This window comes from Amblyraja radiata, chromosome 29, assembly GCF_010909765.2.
Source record: "Amblyraja radiata isolate CabotCenter1 chromosome 29, sAmbRad1.1.pri, whole genome shotgun sequence".
NCBI classification, from domain to species: Eukaryota; Metazoa; Chordata; class Chondrichthyes; order Rajiformes; family Rajidae; genus Amblyraja; species Amblyraja radiata.
The window spans coordinates 17951008-17976767 of NC_045984.1; the positions used below are offsets into that span (position 1 = coordinate 17951008).

Below are 25760 nucleotides of genomic sequence, written 5' to 3' on the forward strand. Positions count from 1 at the left end.
GGCCTACTCCTGCACCTATTGTCTATGTATTGTGTGCAGTTTTGATTTCCTAAGTTAAGAAAGGATGTATTTGCCATAGAGGGAGAGCACTGAAGGTGCAGTTTGAGAATAAACACCACATGACCAAAATCAATAACAGGAGTACCAGGCTGGAGTACCCTACAGATCAGTTCTTGGCCCATTTACATTAATAACCCAGGGGAGGAAATACCATGTAAGGTTTACAGCTTTGCTGATGATACAAAAAACAAGGGGAAGGGCATGTGGTGATGAAGACATTGTGATTCTGCAATAGGAATAATGATAGGTTATGCGATTGAGCCTGTAATTACTCAAGTTTAGAAGAATGAGAGGTGATCTGAATACTGGATACAATGACAAAGTTTACCATAAAATGATGGGTCAATTTAATTGCAAGCTGTGGGGTAAGATATTCAGGCCTGAGATGAGGCAAAACCTTTTCACTCAGAGGATGGTAGACCTGTGGAATTCTCCACCCGTGACGCTGGGAAGTCACTGACTATACTTAAGATTAATCTGCAGACAGAGAGAATCTGGGTCTGGGCCCTGAGGAGAAGGTGGGGATATGTTATTACTTCGGGGGAGCAGCCTTGATCTTATTGAATTGTGGAGGAAGTTTGAAAGGCCAAAGGTCTATTTTTCTACCTCTTTAGTGGAGCTGCGTCGCTGGATCTCTGCTGCTGAAGCATGAAGCAACAAAACAAGCGGGTCCCTTGCAAACGCTGCCATATCACGTATACAGGAGAGTCTCATTAAACATCGCCATGTGATTTTTAACAAAGTGGAGCCAAGGTGACCATCATTAATTGATACACCAAGGGGTGTGTGAGGTGAAGTGTGATGGGAGAAATGGTTTATGCAGAACTATTTACTGTCCAGTGGTCTAAAAACACAAGGTAAGGTATTTTTTATGACTGTCTTCTTTAGTCTAAGTGCAGTCAGGATGGTAGTTATAGCCGTGGAAAGCTTCTCCTGTAGGATGTGGGAAGTCAGGGAGACCTCCAGTGTCCCTGAGGACTAGGCCTCCAGGAAGTGCGTCTAGCTGCAGCTCCTGACGCACCGCGTGAGGGGGGATTTTTCATCTCTCTTTTCCGCTCGTAGTGTAGGGTCTCTGACATGAAACGTTAACACTGTTTCCTTTGCTACAGATGCTGCCTGATCTTTTGAGTATTTCCAGCATTTTCCATTTTGGTATGTAGAAAGGTCAGCTGTGCAGCAGATATAATGAGGTAACAAAGGGATAAAGTGTTTAGGCAAATGGAAAACTATGTAGGACAATGTGAAATGGTCTATTTTGGTGGGAAAATAAAGAAGGAAGGATATTATTTATCTGCTGAGAGATTATGGACTGCTCGTGCATAATTAACAAGATGGTATTAAGCAGTACAAATCATGAAGAAAACGAACAATATATTGTTATTCATTTCTCAGGAGACTAACTACAAAAGTAGGCTACATTTCAGTTATAAGAGCATTGGTACAACCACATTTTGAATAATGCGTATTGTAAGGTCTCCTTATTTAAGGAAGGCTATCAATATGTTGGAAGGTTTACTTAACTAATCCTTGAAATGAGTAGGTGTCTTAAAATAGGGTAGGCTAGTATTTTCTGGAGCTTAGCAGAGTGAGAGGTTACTTGATTCAAAAGTACAAGATCCTGAGAGATGTTGAAATGGTACCTGTGGATGTGGGAGATTTTAGAATCTGGAACTAGAGTCACCGAGGGCTTGCCTATTCCAAATGACATTATAAAGTCTCAGACAAAGTGTGTTGCTATGTAACCTTCTTCCTGCCACTCTTTGATGCACCTTCGTTCTTGAATGTGAACCAGAGTTCTTTTCCTTCGAGGATCTTATCTTGGCAGGGCACAAACATTTGGTTGCACAAGTAAACTAAATGAAGGCGAAAAGCTTAACCAAGGCTCATTACTCAGATGGAGGAACAAATGAGGAGGTAGCAGTCAATGAAGCCAGCAAGATTCCACACACAAGGTATGATAAATGATGAAAGAGTGTGACCTGAGAGAGATGGGAATATTGAGCAGGGACACCAATGAGAGCTCCTCAAAAGGGCCAGAGGATAATGCCTGTCTGAGGGAGTGAAAGAGCATCAGATCATGGTTACAGCCAGAGGGGAAGAGTCAAGAGTCAAGACTTTACAAAAGATGTTCAGTGGGCAATACTTAGTAACACTTCACATGGTGCTTCAGATCAGGACTAGTATGTACAAGTACGCAAACGACTTTGCCTCTGCTGTGTTTCTGAAGCCAGCAATAGCACCGGTGACTTTTTGGGTCAACGAGTCTCTGTTGATCCATAGAAAACCTTTTCAATGTTATTAGACTGTTACTCCAAGAAGGAGAAAAAACAGCCAAACCTGGTCACAATCCTTGCTCCCCCATTGCATCAGCACAGTATCTGGAACAAGAGAGTGGAAAATGAGCTGCACCGTAAATACAAAATCCCCAGCCCTAACGCCAACTCCAGATGAGGTTTGGTTCTGTAAGGTGATACCTGCTGGTCCATGACCACATGCTGCCTTTGTTGTCAAAATCTGATACTTAGATCAATGCTCAGTTTTGTTCTATTATTGCCTTTAACACCTCAGTTTGATGAAAGCAAGGTGCCCGCGGGACTATTTCAGTCAATAGCCAGCTCGATGCCTATGCGCTGGGTTCACACAGTCGAAGCCAGCTAGGAACCGAAGATTGCCTTCCTAAAGCACGTTAGTGACCGTCTGATCTCAACAAGAATCTGATATGTACGTGGCCAGCATTGTAACTACATACCATCAAAACCAGGCATAACCTCAGCACCTGCTGAATATATAACCCCACCTGCAGCAAGAATATCTTGTGGTGAACTTAAATCTTTATGAAAAGAGAAACAAAAAAACTAACTCGAGGACATAATTTAATTATCTCAGTGAGCATCTGTGGTTTGACGGGTCTGCATACTTTTCAAGTTTAGTATATATACGCTTTCATAAGGTACACGGTTTAACAAGGTGCTGATGAGCCCAGTGTTTCCTCTTGTCAAAACAAATTCTCTATGAAAATTGACGACAAAAACTAATTGAATCAGCAATGCATGGAAAGAAGGAACAAGCTGGACACATGGTACAATCGAAACGGAGTGATCGGGGTCAATTAATGTTCATAGGTGTGATTTATGTGTTATGAAATGGAGTGATTTGGTGTGGGGAAAGGTGGGTGTAGCTTAAAACAACTTGGAAGGAAAGTGTAGGCTGGGTTGATCACCTATACAGATAAGCTCATTCCAGCGATCGCTGGAGTAGCCCGTGTTTAGAATCAAGGCTATAGAGAATTACACAAGTTTAGCGTTAAAGGTGGAGGGTTTCAATTACATAAATAAATCATATCTCTATACAATGTGTGCTAGTGTAGTAGTTTACATCATATAATCGTTTTGTAAGTTATTGTAATATTTCTGTGGGGATATTTGTAATCGTTTATTTACAATACAATATTTTATCTTATATTGGCTGTAACGTTTGCTTAATTTTTTGATGTATTTTGACGGATTTTGGCCAGACAAGATTTACACCACCCAGATGGGTTCAAGCTACACCTGGAGAAAGCATATGAGGGACAACTCGCATTGTAAATGGCTTCCTTCCCTCCCAGCACATCATAACTGTATGAATGTCTCAGTATTGCCAGCAAACTCAGAGCCACCTACAATCTGCCTCCTTGCCATCACATTGCTGATAACATCACCATCTATCAGCAAACCATCAACATCACCTTGGAGCCCACATGTGATCATCTTCCATCCCTGACCCTCCAAATAATCTCCTACTCTCTGTCACTCGACATCAAGAAGCTGCCTTCTGACCTTCATTACGACCTTCATTCTAACCTCCCCATGGCATTTGACACCAACATCTTTACTTTTAACGGTGGCGCAGCGGTAGAGTTGCTGCCTTACAGCGCTAGAGACCCAGGTTCGATCAGACTATGGGTGCTTGTCTGCACAGAGTTTGTACATTCTCCCAATGACCTGCAAGGATTTTCTCCGGTTTCCTGCCACACTCCAAAGACGTACAGGCTTGTACATTAATTGGCGGTATAATTGCAAATTGTCCCTAGAGTGTATCCCTGGAGCTCAGATCATTGCTATCAATTACCCTCTGTTCCACATCATCACTGCTTACCCCTGACCTCACAGATCATCAGCATCTGCCTTTGACCACTATATTTGCTCTAACTCCCCATAATGTCATTATCTATCTACCCTTTGAACCCACCACAACATTAGCACCAACTCCTCTGACCCCAAACATTATTACCATCTACACTCTTCTACAACATACCATCACTGTGTGCCCTGACCCCACACATCATCACCCCCCACCATGTGACAACCACAGCCCATTGCCTCCACAGCCACCACCGACCACACACGTTTCCTCTCTTCTCCGTCCTACATACACCCTCCCCCTGCAACATAAAACACACTCTGCTCCAGTTCTGATGAAGTTCCATCGATTAGAAACATTGACTCTGGTTCTCTCTCCACAGAAGCCGCCTGGACTACAGAATATATCCGATATTTTTCAGCATCTGCATTTTATTGCTCAATAACAAGTTAAAGTTCTGAATTGCTACGAGGCCAACTTTGTTGGTATTAGACAGGAATGTACAAAAACTGATTAGGAGTAGGTTGTTTGTGGGAAAGTGGGATGCTTTTAAATGTGTGATGATGAGAGGTCAAAGCATGCATGTTCCTGTTAAAGCAAAGGGCAAGGCAGCGAGAATAAGGAAGCTTAAGCAGAAATTGGCATGGTCTTCAATGAGTATTCAGTTTAGTTTAGAGATACAGCCTGGAAACAAGCCCTTCGGCCCACTGAGACTACACCGACTAGCGATCCCCGCACACTAACACTATCCTACACACACAAGGGACAAGCCAATTAACCTACAAACCTTTACATCCTTGGAGTGTGGGAGGAAACGGAAGATCTTGGAGGAAACCCACAGGTCACAGGGTGGACGTACAAACTCCGTACTGACAAGCACCCGCAGTCAGGATCGAACCCGGGTCTCTGATGCTGTAAGGCAGAAGGTCTACCATTATGCCTTCTTTTTCTTTGCTTTTACCGTGGAGAGTGGCATGAAGACTGGAGACTTGGGACAGTTAATGAGGATGTCTTGAGGACAATCCGTGTTATGGTCAAGGAGGTACTGGACATCCTAAGGAGTATGAAGGTGGATAAATCTCCCAGGCCTGATCAGATTTATCCAAAGACATGACAGGAAGCGAGAGAAGAAATTGGTGCAGTTCTGACGGAGATATATAAATCATCTTTAGACACAGTGGACGTGCCGGAGGACTGGAGGGCGGTTAATGTTGTGCATCTATTTAAGAAGGCCTGCAAGGAAATGCCTGGGAACTATATACCAGTGAACCTAACATCTGTGGTAGACAAGTTACTGGAGAGGATTCGGAGCGATAAGATATACATGCATTTGGATAGACAGAGGCGAACTAGGCAGAGTCAACATGGTTTTGTACATGGGAAATTGTGTCTCGCAAATTTGATTGAACTTTTTGAAGACATAACTAAGAAGGTTGATGAGGGCAAGGCCATGGATGTTGTCCAACTGAACTTCAGCAAGGCCTTTGATAAGGTTTGGCATGGCAGGCTATTCTGGAAGTTTGCATCGCATGGCATCTAGGGAGGGCTAGCTGCCTGGATACAAAATTGGCTTCATGGCAGGGAGCAGAAGACGGTGGTGGAAGGTTGGTTTTCGGACTGAAGGCCTGCGACTGCTGGTATGCCTCAGATATTGATGCTGGGGCCCATTGCTGTTTGTGCTTTATAACAATTTAGATGAGAATGTGCAAGGCATGATTAGTAAGTTTATCAAGATGGTTATCAAAAATTATAGCAGGATCTTGATCAGCTGAGCAAGTGGAGTGAGGAATGTTTAATGGTGTTCAATGCAGATAACTGTTGCATTATGAGAAGTTAAACCAGGGCAGGACGTTCACAGTGAGTGGTAGCACTCTGGGGAATGTTGTAGCACAGAGGCATCTAGGAGTACAGGTACACAGCTCCCTGGACGTGATATCGCAGCTGGATAGAGTGGTAAAGAAATCTTTCGGTACATTAGCCTTCATTTGCCAGGTTAGTGAGTAGAGAAAAATTGAGCTATGTTACAGTTGTACAAGATGTTGCTGAGGCTACATTTGGAGTATTGTGCCCAGTTTTGGTCACCCTGCTATAGGAAGGTACACAAAAATGCTGGAGAAACTCAGCGGGTGAGGCAGCATCTATGGAGCAAAGGAATAGGTGACGTTTCAGGTCGAGACCCATCTTCAGACTGGTGTAAGGGTGGGGTGGGGGGCAGGAAAAAGAAAGGAAGAGGCAGAGACAGTAGGCTTGTGGGAGAGCTGGGAAGGGGAGGAGGAGGCCCAGGACAGAAAGGTCGGATTTGGAATGGGAGGGAGTGTTGAAGTGCCGAGCCATCGGGAGATCAGGTTGGTTATTGCGAACTGAGCGGAGGTGTTGGGCGAAGCGATCGGCAAGCCTGCGCTGGGTCTCTCCTGGACACCTGGAACAGCAGATGCAGTAGATGAGGTTGGAGGAGGTGCAGGTGAACCTCTGCCTCACCTGGAAAGACTGTTTGGATCCTTGGATGGAGTCGAGGCGGGAGGTAAAGCGACAAGTGTAGCATTTCCTCAGGTTGCAAGGGAAAGTACCAGCGGAGGGGGTAGTTTGGGTGGGAAGGGACGAATTGACTAGGGAGTTACGGAGGGAACGGTGTCTGCGGAAAGCAGAAAGGGCAGGAGATGGGAAGATGTGGCCAGTGGTGGGATCCCGTTGGAGGTGGTGAAAATGTCGGAGGATTATGTGTTGTATGCGATGGCTGGTAGAGTGGAAGGTGAGGACAGGCGGGACTCTGCCCTTGTTACGAGTAGGGGGATGGGGAGTGAGAGCGGAGCTGCGGGATATAGAGGAGACCCTGGTGAGAGCCTCATCTATAATAGAAGAGGGGAACCCCAGTTCCCTAAAGAATGAGGAAATCTCCAATGCCCTGGTTTGGAACACCTCATTCTGGGTGCAGATGCGCCGTAGACTGAAGAATTGGGAGTAGGGGGATAGAGTCCTTACAGGAAGCAGGGTGGGAAGAAGTGTAGCCCAGATAGCCATGGGAGTCAGTGGGTTTGTAGTAGATGTCGGTCAGTAGTCTGTTACCTGCGATGGAGATAGTGAGGTCTAGAATCGGTAGGGAGATGTCGGAAATGGTCCAGGTGAATTTGAGTACCGGATGGAAGTTAGTGGTGGAATGGATGAAGTGAGTGAGTTCTGCATGGGTGCTGGAGGTAATAATAATAATACATTTTATATTTAATGGGCGCCTTTCATACAAAATCTCAAGGACACCTTACATAGTAATCGGAATAAAAACATATAATCGGAGTAAAACAAGTAATTAAAGACATCACAATGACACAAATTAAAAACAGAATTCAATAGGTAGCACCAATGCAGTCGTCAATGTAGCGGAGGTAGAGTTCGGCGATAGGGCCACGGTGCGCCTCGAACAAGGATTGTTCGATGTACCCTACAAAGAGGCAGGCAAGCTGGGGCCCATGCGCGTGCCCATAGCTACGCCTTGGATTTGGAGGAAATGGGAGGCGTCAAAGGAAAAGTTGTTGAGGGTAAGGACCAACTCCGCTAGGCGGAGGAGAGTATTAGTAGATGGGGATTGGTTGGTTCTGCGGTCGAGGAAGAAACTGAGAGCTTTAAGACCCTCCTGGTGGGGGATGGAGGTGTAGAGTGATTGGACATCCATAATGAAGATGAGGGAGTGGGGGCCTGGAAAATAGAAGTCATGAAGGAGACAAAGAGCGTGTGAGGTGTCTTGGACATAGATCAGGAGGGATTTGACCAGGGGGGGATAGGATGGAGTCGAGGTATGTGGAAATAAGTTCGGTGGGACAAGAACAAGCAGAGACAATGGGTCTGCCAGGACAGTCAGGTTTGTGGATTTTGGGGAGAAGATAAAATTGGGCCGTGCAGGTCTGGGGAACGATGAGGTTGGAGGCTTGGGAGGGTAGGGAGCTGGAAGCGATGAAGCCAGTGATGGTGCATGAGATAATGGCCTGGTGCTCGTCTGTGGGGTCATGGTCCAAGGATAAGTAGGAGGTGTCTGAGAGTTGGTGCCTGGCCTCACGGTAGAGGTCAGCGCGCCAGACTACCAAGGCACCTCACTGTCGGCAGGTTTGATCACCCAGTTGGGGTTTAGAGATACAACGGGGAAACAGACCCTTTGGCCCACAGGGTCCGCGCCGTCCGGCGATCCCCGCACATTAACACCATCCTAGACCCACTAGGGACAATTTTTACATTTACCAAGCCAATTAACCTACAAACCTGTACGTCTTTGGGTTGTTGCAGAGTGAGCAGAGGGCTGTACGTTCAGGGGGGGAGAGGTTAGAGTAAGGGGAGTGGAAAAGTCGAGGCGGTTAATGTCCCGCCGGCAGTTTTAAATGAAAAGGTGTAAAGCAGGTGGATGGGCATGAGGGGGAGTCCAAGAGGAGGGGGTCCGTTGGAGACGGGAGAAGCGGTTATCACTCGGGTGAGGATTCCTTCTCATGGAAAAAAGTTTGGATGCGGAGGCGACGGAAGAAGAGCTCCACATCGTGGCGGACACGGAATTCATTGAGGTGGGGATGGAGGGGAACAAAGGTGAGGCCTCTGCTGAGGACAGACCGTTCGGTATCGGAAAAGGGGAGATGGTGAACACACGGCAAGGATGGGGGTGGAGGAAGGCAGGTGAGTGGACGGAGGCCGAGGCTATGTCTGGGAGGGGGGTACACAAAAAAGCTGGAGAAACTCAGCGGGTGCAGCAGCATCTATGGAGCGAAGGAAATAGGCAACGTTTCGGGCCGAAACCCTTCTTCAGACTGAGGGGGGTGGTGGGGGGTATGAGGACTATAGTGTGGCTGGGGAGTAGCTGGGGTCACATGGTACACGGGGGAAGGGGAAGACCCAGATGAACTCCCACTGATGTCATTAAGCTGGAAAGAGTGCAGAGAAGATTTACAAAGATGTTGCCAGGACTGAGGGCTTGAGCCATAGGGAGAGATAGGCCTTCTAGGACTCTACACCTCTGAGCTCAGGATGCTAAGGAGTGATCTTATAGAGCCGGGTAAAATCATGAGGGGGAATTGACAGGTGAATGTAGAGAGTCTTTGACTCAAGGTTGGAGAATCAAGAACGAGAAAGCAAAGGTGAGAGGGGAAAGATTTAATAGGAACCTGAGGGGCAAAATTACCACACAGAGGGTTGTAGGTATATGGAATGAACTGCCAGAGGAGGTATTTGAGGCAAGTACACTAACAACATTTAAAAAACTCTTGGGACATGTACATGAATAGGAAAGGTTCAAAGGGAAATGGGCCAAATGCAGGTGAATGGGACTGGCTCAGAGAGGGAATGGAGAAATTGGGCCAAAGGGCCTGTTCATGCGCTGTGTGACTCAATGACTCTAATTCCATTAACGTCATCAATGGACATTGGGGCCATTACCAACCTGTTGTGTGCGGGAACTTGCTGAACGAAGATTTGATACTACTTTACTGCAGGTACCTCCTTTTCAGATATCCTGAGATGGTGAAATGTGCTAAAGGAACGTAAATCTCCCCTCTCTACTTCTTCACTGAACACAGACTTAGTCTTTCAGTTATCAAGACTGCCCTCAATCTGCCAGGGATCACATCTGCGGCTGGTTAACTCCCCATTACAGGACGGCCAGCTGACTGTAAATATGTCGTTCTCATTGCACTGCCCAAGTGATTGGCTTCCCCTTGACGGATCATAACAGCTGCGTTAAAACAACACCATTTATTGTTTAGAACTCAAAGTTCATTACTGATGATATCAATAAGTCTGGGAGCGATGATCCAAATGAATGAGTCAGCTAAGTGCAACAAGAGAGGAGGGGCAGCGAAACACAGAAATATCTGACATGCTCCCAGAGTTTAGAATCCTTGAGCAATGAGTTGATGAAGAGATGTTGTGTTGTCATGGAAACCAGCACCTCCCTCTTTTTTACTTGTATCAGCAGGGCCCAGTGACCTCACTCAGCTCGGAGAATGCTAAAGCTTCAAGTTACACGTAGCTGGTGATTCACAGTCTAGTGATGACCCAGTGTGGTCGTGAGGGAAGGGTGCTCTGTTGGAGATGCTGTTGTTCGGTTGTATCCACCCCCGCTTCCTAAAGTGGAAACAACTGGTGCTAGGGGTTTTATTTGACGAATGGCTTGTATGTCTGACAAAATCTTTCACTTCAAGATGGCATAGTGGTGCAGGGGTAGAACTGCAGCCTCACAGTGCCAGACTCGGGTTCAATCCTGACTGATCCGGGTGATGTCTGTATGGAGTTTGTACGTTATCCCCGTGACCATGTGGGTTTTCTCCTTGTGCTCCCATTTCCTCCCGCATTCCAATAGCGTGCAAGCTTGTAGGGTAATTAGCATCTGTAAGTTGCCCCCAGAGTCTAGATTTGGTGTATGGGTTATCAATGGTTGGCATGGATGCACAGGCTCAAAAGGCTCTATTTCCACATTGTATCTCTAAACTAAAGTACATTTGAGTATTTGGTCACTGCAGCATTGGGATATTGCTGTGTAACTGCTTGTGTTCTATGTGGTATCAGTGACTATATCTCTGGGTGTGAGAATTTTGAGGCGTACATGGAGAGTCAATAAAACAATTTTTCTCCTATTCCTTCTCCTAAAGGAAATGGTCTCAGAATTCTAGTGACCTCACTGGCACTATCCCTCACCTGTGGTCTGGATAGTCAGCACATTCTAGTTATTCCTGGGCGATGACACAGCCAAGTTGGATTCTGTTCTGGGTCAGATTCTGCACTCCTTGTGTCTGTAATGCTGAGGTCAATTCTGCTGCCGTTGTCTCAACTGGGACTGACTAATGGCCACATCTGGAAATTGATCCTGGGTTTTCCTTGTGCTGGGACCATGCCAAAGTTGAGTGTTTAGGCCATGAACCCTTATCCACATCTGGCCTGCTCTCTCTATCTCCCTCTCTGCTTATGCTGTTTATCTTTCTCTGCCTCACACTGTGTCCTGCGTATCTCCCTCAAGCAGTTTCTGCCTGTGTGTCTTTTCTCTCTCCACTCCTTCTCTCCATCCTTTGCAATTGCCTCTACCTCTCATCCCTCCTCACAATCTCTCTGGCACATTCAGCCACAATCATTTCTCCCACTTCCAGTGTTTGCTGTTGCTAAAGCCCCGTTACACCGCAAATTGTACACTTTAATAATTGGCAAATTCATTGCTGAGTCCAAAGATTCATTGGCTTCTGTGAAAAGTCCCCTTTATTCACACTCTTTGCCTTCGGCCAGTCAGCCAATCTTCTATTCTTGCTAGTATCTTCCCTCAAATACCATGGGCTCTCATCTTGTTTAGCAGCCTCACATGCGGCACCTTTTCAAAAGCCTTCCAAAAATCCAGGTAAATAACATCCTATGACTCTCCTTTGTCTATTCTGCTATTTACTTCCTAAAAAAAATTATAACATTTGCCAGGCAAGATCTCCCCTTCACCAAACCATGCTGACTTTGGCCTATTTTATCATAGAAACATAGAAATTAGGTGCAGGAGTAGGCCATTCGGCCCTTCGAGCCTGCACCGCCATTCAATATGATCATGGCTGATCATCCAACTCAGTATCCCGTACCTGCCTTCTCTCCATACCCTCTGATCCCCTTAGCCACAAGGGCCACATCTAACTCCCTCTTAAATATAGCCAATGAACTGGCCTCGACTACCCTCTGTGGCAGAGAGTTCCAGAGATTCACCACTCTCTGTGTGAAAAAAGTTCCTCTCATCTCGGTTTTAAAGGATTTCCCCCTTATCCTTAAGCTGTGACCCCTTGTCCTGGACTTCCCCAACATCGGGAGCAATCTTCCTGCATCTAGCCTGTCCAGCCCCTTAAGAATTTTATAAGTTTCGATAAGATCCCCTCTCAATCTCCTAAATTCTAGAGAGTATAAACAAAGTCTATCCAGTCTTTCTTCATAAGACAGTCCTGACATCCCAGGAATCAGTCTGGTGAACCTTCTCTGCACTCCCTCTATGGCAATAATGTCCTTCCTCAGATTTGGAGACCAAAACTGTATGCAATACTCCAGGTGTGGTCTCACCAAGACCCTGTACAACTGCAGTAGAACCTCCCTGCTCCTATACTCAAATCCTTTTGCTATGAAAGCTAACATACCATTCGCTTTCTTCACTGCCTGCTGCACCTGCATGCCTACTTTCAATGACTGGTGTACCATGACACCCAGGTCTCGCTGCATCTCCCCTTTTCCTAGTCGGCCACCATTTAGATAATAGTCTGCTTTCCTGTTTTTGCCACCAAAATGGATAACCTCACATTTATCCACATTATACTGCATCTGCCAAACATTTGCCCACTCACCCAGCCTATCCAATGCTTATCATATGTTTCTAAGTACTCTGAAACCTCACCCTTAATAATAATGGACTGTGAAACCTTACCAACCACTAAAGCCAGGCTAACCAGCGTATAGTTACCCCTCTTTTGCTTTGCTCCCTTCTTCAACAGTGGAGTAACATTTGCAATTGTCCAGTCGTCTGGAACCACTCCTGACTCTTGTGATTCTTGAAAGATCACTACTAATGCCTCCACAATCTCTAACGCTGCCTCATTCAGAACACTGGGGTGTAGTCCATCTGGTCCTGGTGACTTATCCACCTTCACATCTTCCAGCTTCCCTACCACCTTTCCCTTAGTCAGAGCAACGCGACTAACTTCTGCTCCCTGGCTCCTTTGAATTTCTGGCATGTTGCTAGTGCCTTTTGCTGTGAAGACTGACACAAAACACTCATTCAATTCATCTGCCATTTCTTTATTCCACATTACTACTCCTCCAGCGTCATTTTCCAGCGGTCCAATGCCCACTCTTGCCTCTCTTTTACTTATATATCAAAATAAACTTTTGGAATCCTCTTTTATATTGTTGGCTAGCTTACCATCATATTTCATCTTTTCTCCCTTTATTGCCTTTTTAGTTGTCTTCCGTCTAGAGTAAACAGAACCGAAAGCTTTGATTAAAATTAGTAGTGGGGAAAATAATAGGATTGAAAGCTGCTAGATCCGAGGAAATGTCTACAGAGATTATGGATACATCAGTTATCATCTTCCAAAATTCCTTGGATCCTAAAAAGGTCCCACAAACTGGAAGGGAGCAAATGTAATCAAACTATTTAAGTAGGAAGGGAGGGAGATAATGAGTAACAACAGTGCATTTCGGCAACAGTAGAGAGAATGATGGAATCCATTATTAAGATCTGTGTAACAGGGCTCTTAGAAATGATAGGATTAGGCAGAATAACAAGGATTTAGGAAAATAATACAATGTTTGAAAAAAAACTGAGTTTATTGATGCTGTAAAATAGATAAAGCCGGGATCTGATTGATCTGGTATATTGAGATTTTCAGAAGGTTATTGAACAAAATCACATGGCAATGTAGGCAAGGACTGAGGATAGTTTAGTTTAGAGATACAGTGCGGAAACAGGCCCTTCGGCCCACCAAGTCCAGGCCGACCAGCGATTCCCGTACCACTAGCACTATCTTGCACACAAGGACCAATTTACAATTTTTACCAAAGCCAATAAACCTACAAACCCGTACGTCTTTGGAATATAGGAGGAAACAAGAGCTCCCGGAGAAAACCCACGCAGTCGCGGGAGAACGTACAAACTCTGTACAGACAGCACCCGTAGTCAGGATTGCACCCGGGTCTCTGGCACTGTAAGGCAGCAACTCTACTGCTGCACCACCGTGCCACCCCAGACTGAGGGGTAGAAAACAGAATGTGAGAATAAAGAGGTCAATTTTGGGTGGGGAGGACAGTCACAGGAAGACGTGCAAACTCCACAAAGGCAGCACCGGAGATCAGGATCGAACTCAGGTCGATGGAACTGCGAGGCAGCAATGTTAACTGCTGAACTAATGTGCGTCCCATGGATAGGGAATGAAACATCGGGAATGGGTATATTGTCTATGTATGAATCTGACTGGAAAGAGGAACATGTATAGAAGTGTAGAGTTGGTGCAGAGAAATTGAGATAGGTGGGTACCTTGGTGGGGAGTGGAGAATGTGTGGAGGTTTGGTGTCTCATGGGGAAGTGTCCAGGGGCACAGGTTCAAACAGTGAGCTGTCCATTGAGTGTGTAGCAGAGGAGGGGGTCATTCTCTTCGAAGGGGATCATCTCTAGAAGTTCTCCCCCACGATGGTGGGGTGCAGAGAGATTCAATACATTCACAGGCTTGCAGAGAAAATAAAATATTTATTAGAGAATGTAGGCCATTTATAAGCATTCAGCAGAATTACTAGGTTATTGTAGTGGGGCACGGAGAGTTGGGAAACATTTTCAGGAACAGGTTGTGCATGTATGGTGATACCAAACGTATGAAGATTCTGGGCACGAAAGAAGATTGATCTGTTTCCAGGGTACGGGGAGATCGTGGGACCTGTGTTGTCACTGCAAACCCAGGTACTGTACGTGTAAAGCTGGGGACTTACAATTGAGAAAAACACTGACTCTGAAACTGCTCCCAGAGGTAAGGATGAAGTTGAGGTTTGTCGGCCTTTTCAAGATTTAGACAAGTGAGACGAAGACTGAGGGAACTGCCAGACATGCTTTACAGACAACTACGTCAATGAGCAGAGAGAACAGAGACAAGCTAATCTTCAGATGTGGCTACAGATAAAATCCTGAACAGCACCACCGCCCACTTCTTCTCCTCTGCCGAGATACCCAAACAAGTCCCCAAATTCTCTGTTGACACAGGACTGAACATTGAAGGTATTTGGCCATCCAGGATAATTACAGGAGTAATAATACTCAGCTATAACATGGAAAACCAAATATTGTCGACTGCAAAGGAACAACCTTTAGAGAGGATAAGCAGGTTGTATGTGTGAATAAGTATGTGTGATAAGCAGGTTGTATGTGTGAATAAGTATGTGTGATAAGCAGGTTGTATGTGTGAATTAAATAAGCTACATTTATATAGCTGCTTTAACATAGCAAAGCATTCCAAGGAACTTCATAGGGGTGCTATTAAAATGAACCTGACAGAGCCAAGACCAAGGCCGTGTGAACCAAAGATCTTTGCACTCTTCTTCAAATGGTGGAACCAGTGCTGTACACAGTACTTCGGATGTGGTCTCACCAAAGCCCCATATAACTGAAACATAACCTCCTATTTTGTATTCAATTCCTCAGCAATAAATAACATTCTGTTAGCTCCCCTGATTACTTACTGTACCTGCATGCAAACATTTTGCAAATTACTCACTTGGACACCCAGATCCATCTCCAACAGAACTCCACAAACTCTCACTTGTATTATTTTAACTTTCCTCAGAAGAGAAACAGGATGAATACAAGAACTTGGATCTGGAAGTGGCTGATCCAGCCCCTCGTGCCTCCTCTGCCAATGAACAGAATCTGAATTCATCATCTACCTCAGTGCCATTTCCCGCATATATCACCATATTTCATGACTCCCTTCATGCCTATAAATCAATCCGTCTGTTTCAATAAACACAATAACTGAGCTTTCACAGTCCTCCAAGATCAAGTTGTGTAGACGAGTTTATTTTCCTATGCACAAGTACAGTGAGGTACAGATGCAATGAAATTCTTGCTTGCAGCAGCATAACAGGCACAGACCAAAATAACACTGAAAAACATGAATGATACATATATTACACATACATTCTATGTCAGGGAAAAGAAACTGCAAAAGACAAACAAGGTAATAGTGCAAAACACAATTAGAAAATATGTCCTTGGAAGTGCAATAAGAGATGGAATGAATTCTAAAGGTCAGCACTCTGTGTAGGAAGTTGTCTTCATCTCAGTCCTTAATAGCCCCACTCCTCATTCTCAAACTGCATCCCTGAAGAAAAGCTCCTCAGTAAGGGGAAACATCTCCCAGCATATAGTCTGTCAAACCCTTTCACAATTATAGCTCGTCTCCTCTCTCTGCTCCTACAATAAACTTGCCATCTCCTAAGTGACAGCACTATGAGGGAAAGCTGAGACTAAAAATACTGGATGTGTCCAGAGCAGATGTGGCTCACAGTGATGGAATCATTGTCAAAACATGCTGCCTGATAAAACAGGAACAGCTTTCCTGTCTGAATATGTCCCAACAATTTTGAGCCTAGGAGAGTGTAAAGGGCCGAATAAAATGAACCAGTAAAACCTTGACCTTACAGTGAGGGACAGCAATGTTGTGCAGATAGACGAGCAATAGACCTCGCCTTGCTGCATGCATGTACGGTAATGCATGTGTGGCCTTTACCCCAGTGAAGAGGAAAAGATTGCCCCAAATGGCTTAATCCACAGCAGGGAATAAAGTAAAATAAAGGGATAAAATCGGATTAAGGGAAAATGTTGGGAATTTATTCTAAAATCCAAACCACCTGACAGTTATGTTTATGCTGGATCCATTTTGCCAATCAAAATTGTTGATTTTGGACGTGAGCGAAGGGATGTAGGGACAGTTACATCTCCCGCAGTTACAGTGGAGGTGCCTGGGAAGGCGGCAGGTTTGTTGGGAAGGGATGAGCGCACCAAGGAGTTGGGGAGAGTGGTCTCTATGGAAAGCACAAAGGGGTGGGGACAGGAAAATGTAATTGGTGGTGGGGCTCCCATTGAAGGTGGCAGAAATGTTGAAATCAGTCTATCTATCCTCTCATAACTGAAACACTCCATCTCAGGCTAAATCCTGGTGTATTTCATCTGCACTATCCTTCCTATAGTGTAGTTATCAGAATTGTACACAGTATTCTAACTGTGGCTGAAGCAAAGTTCTATAGCAACCCAATGTGTCATCCAGCAGCTAATTAGTTCCTCATTAATAACCGGTCTAGTAATTTATAGCTCAAGCTCCAGCTCCTTGAAATGTTGCAAAATATGGAAATGTATTTGATCTGAGCTCTCTGCCCAACAGTGGGCTCGGAACATCACAAGAACAAGAGGTCTTTGAACCCATGAGCCGATCATCTGAATGATGACTGATTTGTATTACTTACCAGTTCAGTAATCCAAAAATATTAAAAGGTCTGACAATTTGTTTTAATAATTTGACCAGGTCACTGAGAGAATTCCCCTGCCTTTCTTAGAAGTGTTTTATCTTATAGAAACATCCTCATCTTACTATCTCATTCAGAAGCCAGGGAACTGCATCAGTTCCATTACAGGGAACTTCTTTATTAGTTCCATTACAGGGAACTTCTTTATGAGCCAGAAATCAAGGAAGAACTGTGATTATCATTACGACCGTCAGAATTGTGAATGATCTGTACTTTTGGGAACTGATGTAACCGCACATGTAAACGTCCTCCACAAACAGTAAGAAGTCTCTCCTTGGACCATTTTGGTGGCCTGAGGTTGTAAAAAAACTATGAGAGCATGCTTTTAGTTCCTCCAATCATTTTCTCCATGTGAACCATGCTGACCTCTGGCCTTGAGGTTGCAACATTCATAGCCAATGGACTGACCCCTCACAACAAGTAAATCCCAAACCCTAACTCTTCATTATGTGAGCATGGCATTGGTCCAATGAACTGGAGATGGAGGATACCCATGAAAACTTATGAATCCTTGACCTATTGAAAGATTTTGACTCACTCTGGGCTGCAATCAGCTACTACACTAAACCAGCACATAGAACTTCAGCAAACAACTCAAAGAAAACCTCACCATAGTGATGAACATGAAAGTTTGAAAATTATTTGATCTCTTTAGGATTTTGTGGCAATGAAAAAAGAATGTGGCCTCAGGCACAATGTAATGGAATATTGTAGAGTGTTGACCTTTCCCCTTCTGCCTATGGAGGACATGCAGTTCTCTTCATCATCTGGGAGAGGGAGGGGCAGAAAACCATAGTCCTCTAGCTGAGGGGAGCTTGAATCGGGAAGGAAGGAGTTAAACCACCACTTCCCGTCTGTGTGAAGTCAATTGATCAGCATGGGTCGGGAATAAAATCAATTGAACCCTTTACTCCTCCAGTTCCCAACAGACAACGAATAATCTGCAACCCCAATCACCATCTGAGAACGATCAGCTGGCACACAATTGGTGGCATCTGGAGAACTTTAGTCCGAGTCCCTTGAAAATCCAATGTAATTGTTGGAAAATCCTACTCTCTGCCAAGACTCTGAAACCTCCCTATAGCCCAATTACTCACCAGTGACCAATAAACTGAGAGAGCAGCTGATTAAATACATGTTTGCATCACGATTAACATCACTGAATAACTGGCAAAAGGCAATCTGCAAAAACATATATTCAATCTTCTGCTTATTAAATTCTTTAAAATGTCATTAATGTGGAACATATGCTTGAATCAAATGGGAGATCTAGTGATTCTGTGCCTCGCCCACAGTCCCGTCATCTTTAAATGCAGCCAATTATTCAGCTCTTGTTATTCACAAGAATTTATCATGTTGTCATTTTCACCTGGACTAGTTTTTCTTCTTGAGACGTTGGATAACAATCCAGGTGCTTGGGCTGGGCTTGAATCAGTGCATATTCTGACCACTGTAGTTTGGGAACAACCATTTTTTGAAGATGCCTTGAGATGTGTTGTTGACTGGTGCCCAGGGAAGGGGAGAGGTGGTGACAGAGTTGGTGTTTCTGCACTCTGGGAGTAGAAATAATTTAAAACTCCAGCCTCGGTCTAAAGAAGATCAATGGGATCCAGACCAGGTTTGTTAAGGTGAAAGGGCATTGGCTGGAAATGTTAACTCCACCTTTCACACCACAGATTCGACATGATCTGTAGAGGATTTTAACTCAACCAACAGGAGTACGCAGCCCTGCCAGTGCATGTCTGCAGAACTAGATCTGCTCCAGTAGCTGGACAATGGGAAACCAATCTCAACTACTGAATCAGGCAGCTATCATACACAGTTACAGTGAGGCTCCATGTGGTCCTATATAATACCAGCCATTACTGGATGCAGGGAAGCTAACAACCTCACTTACAATCACATTTAGGGGAATAGATTGGGAGAATCTTTTACCCAGAGGTCAAAGGTTCAATGTGAGAGGGGAAAGATTTAATAGGAACCGTAGGGGCAATTTTTTTCCACGCAGAAGGTGGTGGATATATGGAATGAACTGCCAGAGGTAGTTGAAGCAGGTACTATAACATTTAAGAAACATTTGGACAGGTACGTGAATAGGAAAGGTGAAGAAGGAATTGGATCAACGCAGACAGATGGGACATCTTGGTCGGCATTAGCACGTTGGACCGAAGGGCATGTTCCCATGCCGTATGACTTTAGTGTGAGGAAGGAACGATAAGGAAGTAGAAATATCCAGTCATCCAATCTTAACCATCCTAAATCTATATATTCAGTGAGGAACATAATCACCATTGTGTCAAACATACTGCACATCTGGATGTGGATAATTTACATCGGGGAGACTAAGCGGAGGTTGGGCGATCGTTTCGCCGAACACCTCCGCTCAGTCCGCAATAACCTACCTGAACTCCCGGTTGCTCAGCACTTCAACTCCCCCTCCCAATCCGACCTCTCTGTCCTGGGTCTCCTCCATTGCCAGAGTGAGCAACACCGGAAATTGGAGGAACAGAACCTCATATTCCGCCTGGGTTGCTTGCGTCCGGATGGCATGAACGTTGAATTCTCCCAGTTTTGCTAGCCCTTGCTGTCTCCTCCCCTTCCTTAACCCTCGAGCTGTCTCCTCCCATCCCCCCGCCCTCGGGCTCCTCCTCCTCCCTTTTTCCTTCCTTCTCCCCCCCACCCCCCCCATCAGTCTGAAGAAGGGTTTCGGCCCGAAACGTCGCCTATTTCCTTCGCTCCATAGATGCTGCTGCACCCGCTGAGTTTCTCCAGCATTTTTATGTACCTTGGATGTGGATAATGATGGCCATTCCTTTCTTTATTGCTGAGACAAAGTTCTTATTGTTTTCAAACCAACATTGTGTCAACACCTTCACCACAATGGGACGGCTCCCCAAAATAATCAAGAGATTGATAATAGTGGGTCCATTACGCTAGAGCAACTGAAAACAAACTAAACCCCAGCACAGAAGGGGAATCATTTATTAAATACATGACAGTTTATAAAGTTGGAAGTCACTACTGTCCCTCCCCTAATAACTAATTACCCAAAATAATTTTGCATTATGTTGACACCTCCCATGAATGGGTCTCGAAAATAAATCAGTTGGAGTTTCACCAATGTGTGAAGCATTTGTTTTGGGTAGGGCCAGCACAAGAGACCAGGAGTGTGGGTCTTGTGCAGTACAAAGACCTGCTTTAAAAGTAAACAGATGCAACAAGTGTGACTTTCAGAGCAGGAAGCAGGTTATGCATGGTTGGGGAGGAAGTGCGCACTCGACTGAGCGAGGCATTTATTTTATTTGAACAGGCATTAACATTTCAAAGCTAAAAATCAGAGGTGAGAAATGGGAAGACCCTTTTCAAATTAATCTGTCTCAGTGCTCCTGGAACCGAGCCTGAACCACACGTTGAATGGCTCCAATAAACCTCTCCCTGGTATCCCATCCTCTCAGGGACTTGTTAATTCTCAAGTAAATCATTGTGGGAATAGCAGGTCCTTGATTTGGTAAATTTGTCTCACTGATCTGCCGTCTCGATTATGCTTTAGGGTAATTGAAAGCAGTTCCTCTGACCTTAATAGATCGAACATTTTTAGGCCTTGCCGGTCCCCCGATATGCAGAGCTACAGGGCGAAAAGCATTCCAGCACATTATTTGCTGCTAGAAATGATTTTTTGACAAAAACAGAAACACATGGTTAAAAGTTACATTTATGGCAGCAGAAACAGATTGACAAACACAGGAGTTGCAACATCTGTCCCTATACCTCCTCCCTCAAATCCATCCAAGGACCCTGACTGGTGAGGCAGAGGTTCACTTGCACCTCTCCAGCCTCCTCCACTTTCAGTGAGGCCACATGCAAATTGGAGGAATAGTACCTATTTTGCTTGGGCATCTTACAACCCAACAGCATGAACATTGATTTCTCTAATTTCAAGTAACCCTTGCATTCCCTCGCTGCTCCTCCCACACCCTTGTAATCCTGCTAGTGTTACTGTTTGTGTCCCCTCGTTACCACCTCCACAGCCAACAATGGATCATTGTGGGTTCTTTGGTCATCGGTACCGGCTTTGATCTGTTCTGAACCTTTTCATACCTCTACTTTCCTTCTTCCGACTCTCAGTCTGAGAAGGGTCTCAACCTAAAACATCACCTATTCCTTTTCTCTAGAGATGCTCCCTGACTCATAAGTTACTCCAGCATTTTGTGTCTATCTTCAGTGTAAACCAGCATCTGCAGTTCTTTCCTACACAATCCACTTTTGACTAATCCGCAGGCAAGCATCAATCATTATGGTGAAGCATTTCGTTTGCAGCACCATCACAGGCACAAAGACACATCAATATAAATTATGCAAAGTAAATTTTAAAAAAGACAATAAAAAAGACTATTAACGCAAAACACAAAGAAAGTATGTCCATGGTAGTGTTCTGTGTAGAGATAGGATTAGGGTTGAGCAGGACTGTTTAGAACCTGATTGTTGTAGAAATGTAGCAGTTCCTGAACCTGATGATGTGTGACTTCAAGCTTCTGTATATCCTTTCCTGGTAGTAATGAGATGAGGGCCTTACTCAGATGATGGGGATCCTTGATGGAGATGCCACCTTCTTGAGGCAGTGCCTCACACAGATGCTTTTGACAGTGGGGAGCTATGTCCATGAATAGATAGGACTGTCCACCACTTTCTGCAGCCTCTTGCATTCTTGCGAGTTTAAATTACTGTACCAGACCATGATGCAACCATGGATTCTTTCAACAGTGTATGTGTAGAATTTTATTAGAGCGTTCAATGACATGCTGAATCTCTTTGAACTTCTACGAAAGTAGAAACACTGGCCTGCCTTCTTTGTGATTACATCTATGTGCTTGATTCAGGAAAGTTCATCTGAGATGTTAACGTGCAGGAATTTGAAGCTCTAAACCTTTTCTATCCATGTATCTGTCCTAATCTGTCTTTTAAACATTGTAATTATACCTGTCTTGACAGCTTTGTTTCATATATCCACCTCCCTCTATGTGAAAAAGTTGCCTCTCAAGTCACTTTAAAATGGTTCCACTGCCCTCTAGTTTTAGATTCCTCTATCCTGGGGAAAAGACTGTGACAATCTACGTTATCTACACCCCTAATGATATATCTCTATAAGGCTCACCCTGTCTACTTGTGTCATGTACCTGCACCCCTAGGTCTCCCTGTTCCACAACACTCTCCAGAGCCCTGCAATTTACTGTGCAAGTCCTACCCTGATTTAACTTAACAAACCTTACACTTATGAAAGTTAAATTCAACTACGAGTCTTGGCCAACTTCCCCAGTTCAAGATTCTATTGTAATATTGAATAACCCTCTACACTGACCATTGGCCGCCAATGTTACTGTCATCTGCAAACTTACTGATCATGTTAACAACATTGTTATCCAAATTGTTAATGTACATAACAAGCAACAATGTACCCAACACAAATCCCTACAGCACATCAGTGGTCACAGACCTCCAATCTGAAAAACAAACCTCCACTATCACCTTCTGACTCCTTCCACCGTCAATGTTGTATCCAATTGGTTGGCTCACCCTGGATCCCTTGTGGTCTATCCTTCTAGACCAGCCTATGATGTGGAAGAGGGCTAATCTCTATGGGAGAAGGGATCTGACCACAAAAGAGTAGAAACAATTATTTGCAGGTAAAACAGCAGCAGAATGCCGACGTTTGCAGCACAGTTGTTTTGAGAACAGGCCAGGTACACTGCCACTTGCAAAGGGGAGCAAGTGGCAGTGATAGCACGGGTAGGTCAGGAAATCAAAGCAGTAAGATGCACGTCAAGCGAACGATTTAATTTATTACACTGACAGAATTGAAAAGTAAATTAAGATGAGGAAGTATGAGAAAATAATTAAACATAAGAGGAAGTGAAAAAGTCATTGAGTCATACAGCAGACACAAGCCCTTCGGCCCAACAGGTCTGTAGTGATCAATAAACACCCAATTACACTAATGCCACATTAATGCACTTTTATACTTTCTACATTCCCTTTGACTTTCCCCAAATTCTAGACTCAGGGCAATTTAGAATGGCAATTTAACCTACTTACCAGCACATCTTTGGAATGTGGTAGGAAACAGGAATACCTGAAGAAATCCCACGATGTCACAGGGAGAATGTACAAACTCCAGAACGGTAAGGGTTGAACCCGGCTCACTGGAGCTGAGGCAGCAGCTCTGCTAGCTACACCACTGTGCCTCTTGCTTTCTTTTACCATGTAGAGTCGCCGATTAGAGATAAACTTTGAGACAGAAGGCACTGCTGAATTAGTTTATATTACTTTTTTTGAAAGATGCTGTGAAGATAAGTTCATGTCATAGGGGCAGAATTAGGCCATTTACCCATCAAGTCCACTCTGCCATTCAATCATGGCTGATCTATTTAACCCTCTTAACCCCATTCTCCTGCCTTCTCCTCATAACCTTTGGCACCCTTACTTATCAAGAATCTATCAATCTCTACTTTAAAAAAAACCAATAACTTGGGCCTCCACAGTCGTCCATTGCAATGAATTTCACAGATTCTCCACCCTCTGAATTAATTCCTTTTCATCTCCTTTCTAATGATATGTATTTTATTCTGAGGCTGTGCCTTCTGGTCCTAAACTCTCTCACTAGTGGTAACATCCTCTCTGCATCAACTTTATCCAGGCCTTTCACTATTCGGTAAGTTTCAATGAGGATCCCTCTCATCCTTCTAAACTCCAGCGAGTACAGGCCCAAATGTGCTGTCTAATGCTCATCATGCACTAACCCAATTATCACCAAGATCATTCTCGTAAACCTCCGCTGGACCCTTTCCAATGCCAGCACATCCCTCCTCAGATATGTGGCAAGGTCTGAATTCTATAACTGGCTGCAAAGCGAAGTCAGGCAACATCACTGGTGATAGTGCGGCCCTACATGAACTTAATACTTTCTATGCCGCTTTGAGCAGAAGGCCAACGGAGCGATGACATCTGTCCCTTCAGACTCAAGCGTGCCTCTCCCGAGGTCACTGTTGCAGAGGTTAGATAAGCCTTCTTGAGGATGAACCCATGGAAAGCAACTGGCCCAGATGGAGTCCTTGGCCACGTCCTTAGAAACTGCGTGGACCAGCTAGCAGGAGTATTGGTTAGCATGCAACAAAAGCTTTCACTGTACCTCGGTACATGTGACAATAAACTAAACTTAACTAAACTAAAACTGCTCACACTACCCCAAAAGCGGTCTGACCAATGCCTCATAAAGCCTCATCATTACATCCCTGTTTTTACATTCTCTCAAAATAAATGCTGACATTGCATTTGCCTCAGTAAAATCTCAGTTCTCAGTAAGATCTCACGATTTTACTCGGGCTCAAGACCTCAGTAAAATGGACAGCAGTAGAGCCAAAGGAAGGGACGAATATTGATACGGCTGAAGTCCTGAAAATGTTTGTTTTGATTGATTGAAAGATATAGCATGGAAACAGGTCTTTCAGCCCACTGAGTCCACCAACTATCGATCTCTGTTCATACTCGTTCTACGTTATCCCACTTTCGTATCCACTCCCTGCACATTTGGGAAAATTCACAGAGGCCAATTAACCTACAAACTTGCACGTCTTTGGGATGTGGGAGGAAACCCATAACACAGGGAGAATATACAAACTCCACACAGACAGCACCTAAGGTCAGGATTGAACCCGGGTCACTGGCACTGTCATACAACAGCTCTACCAGTTGCAGCACTGTGCAGTCCAGCCTATGTAACTCACCTAGTCTAGACAAGTCCTAGCCTATGTTGCTGTAGGAAATACTGTACATGTTTGCAATAATTATTCAACCTGCTCTAGATACAGAGATGGGGCTAGTAGTTGAAAATGGCAAATGAAACACCCTTATTCCACAAAACACAATCAGTGACTACATATCAGTCAGATTAACCACGGCCACAGGGACGCTATTGAAATCAATAATCAGCGGAAAAAATAGCAGGCAACTGGTCAGAGTTAAAAAGTTGACAAACATGGATTAGTAAAAGGCAATTTTTTTCAACCTCTGATTGGAATTTTTGATTTCAGATAACATGGGGTAGAAAAAACAGCTAAGTACATGGTCTCTACACCAAAAATCAATGCTTCCTTGCTTGTTATTTTCTAGTATGAATGTATGCGAGAGGAGGAATGTAAGATGCAATAAATGATAATAAGTGCACAGGAGAGGGGTAAAATGAGCTGAACTGTGGAGGAGAAATGAGGTTTGAGGTTATTCTGCATTACAGAATGATTTTAAAATAAAGAAAAGCAATGAAACTCGGAAGGCCATGAGGCACTCAAGATATATCTCGTAAGCCTATGCGAGGAGTTGGTCAGGGATATTCAGGTTTGCGCCTCATAGGGTTGAAGCGTGGCATGGCCAATCAGAGAAATAATTGAGATGAAGTACTTGAGATTGAGAACTTCTGCTGAGAGAAAGACTTGGAGAGTGGTGATGAGAGAGTGATTGAAGAAATGAACAATTAGCTTGGTGAATGAAGA

The 25760-nt window shown here is 44.4% G+C and overlaps 1 long non-coding RNA gene across 1 annotated transcript; it reads left to right on the plus strand.

The window, feature by feature from the left end:
- LOC116989386 lies at positions 1 to 25529 on the plus strand. The gene is made up of 4 exons (XR_004416232.1): positions 1 to 26; positions 2598 to 2601; positions 6199 to 6208; positions 25305 to 25529. It is a non-coding gene; the product is annotated as an uncharacterized LOC116989386 (long non-coding RNA).
- Positions 25530 to 25760: the final 231 nt, after the last annotated feature.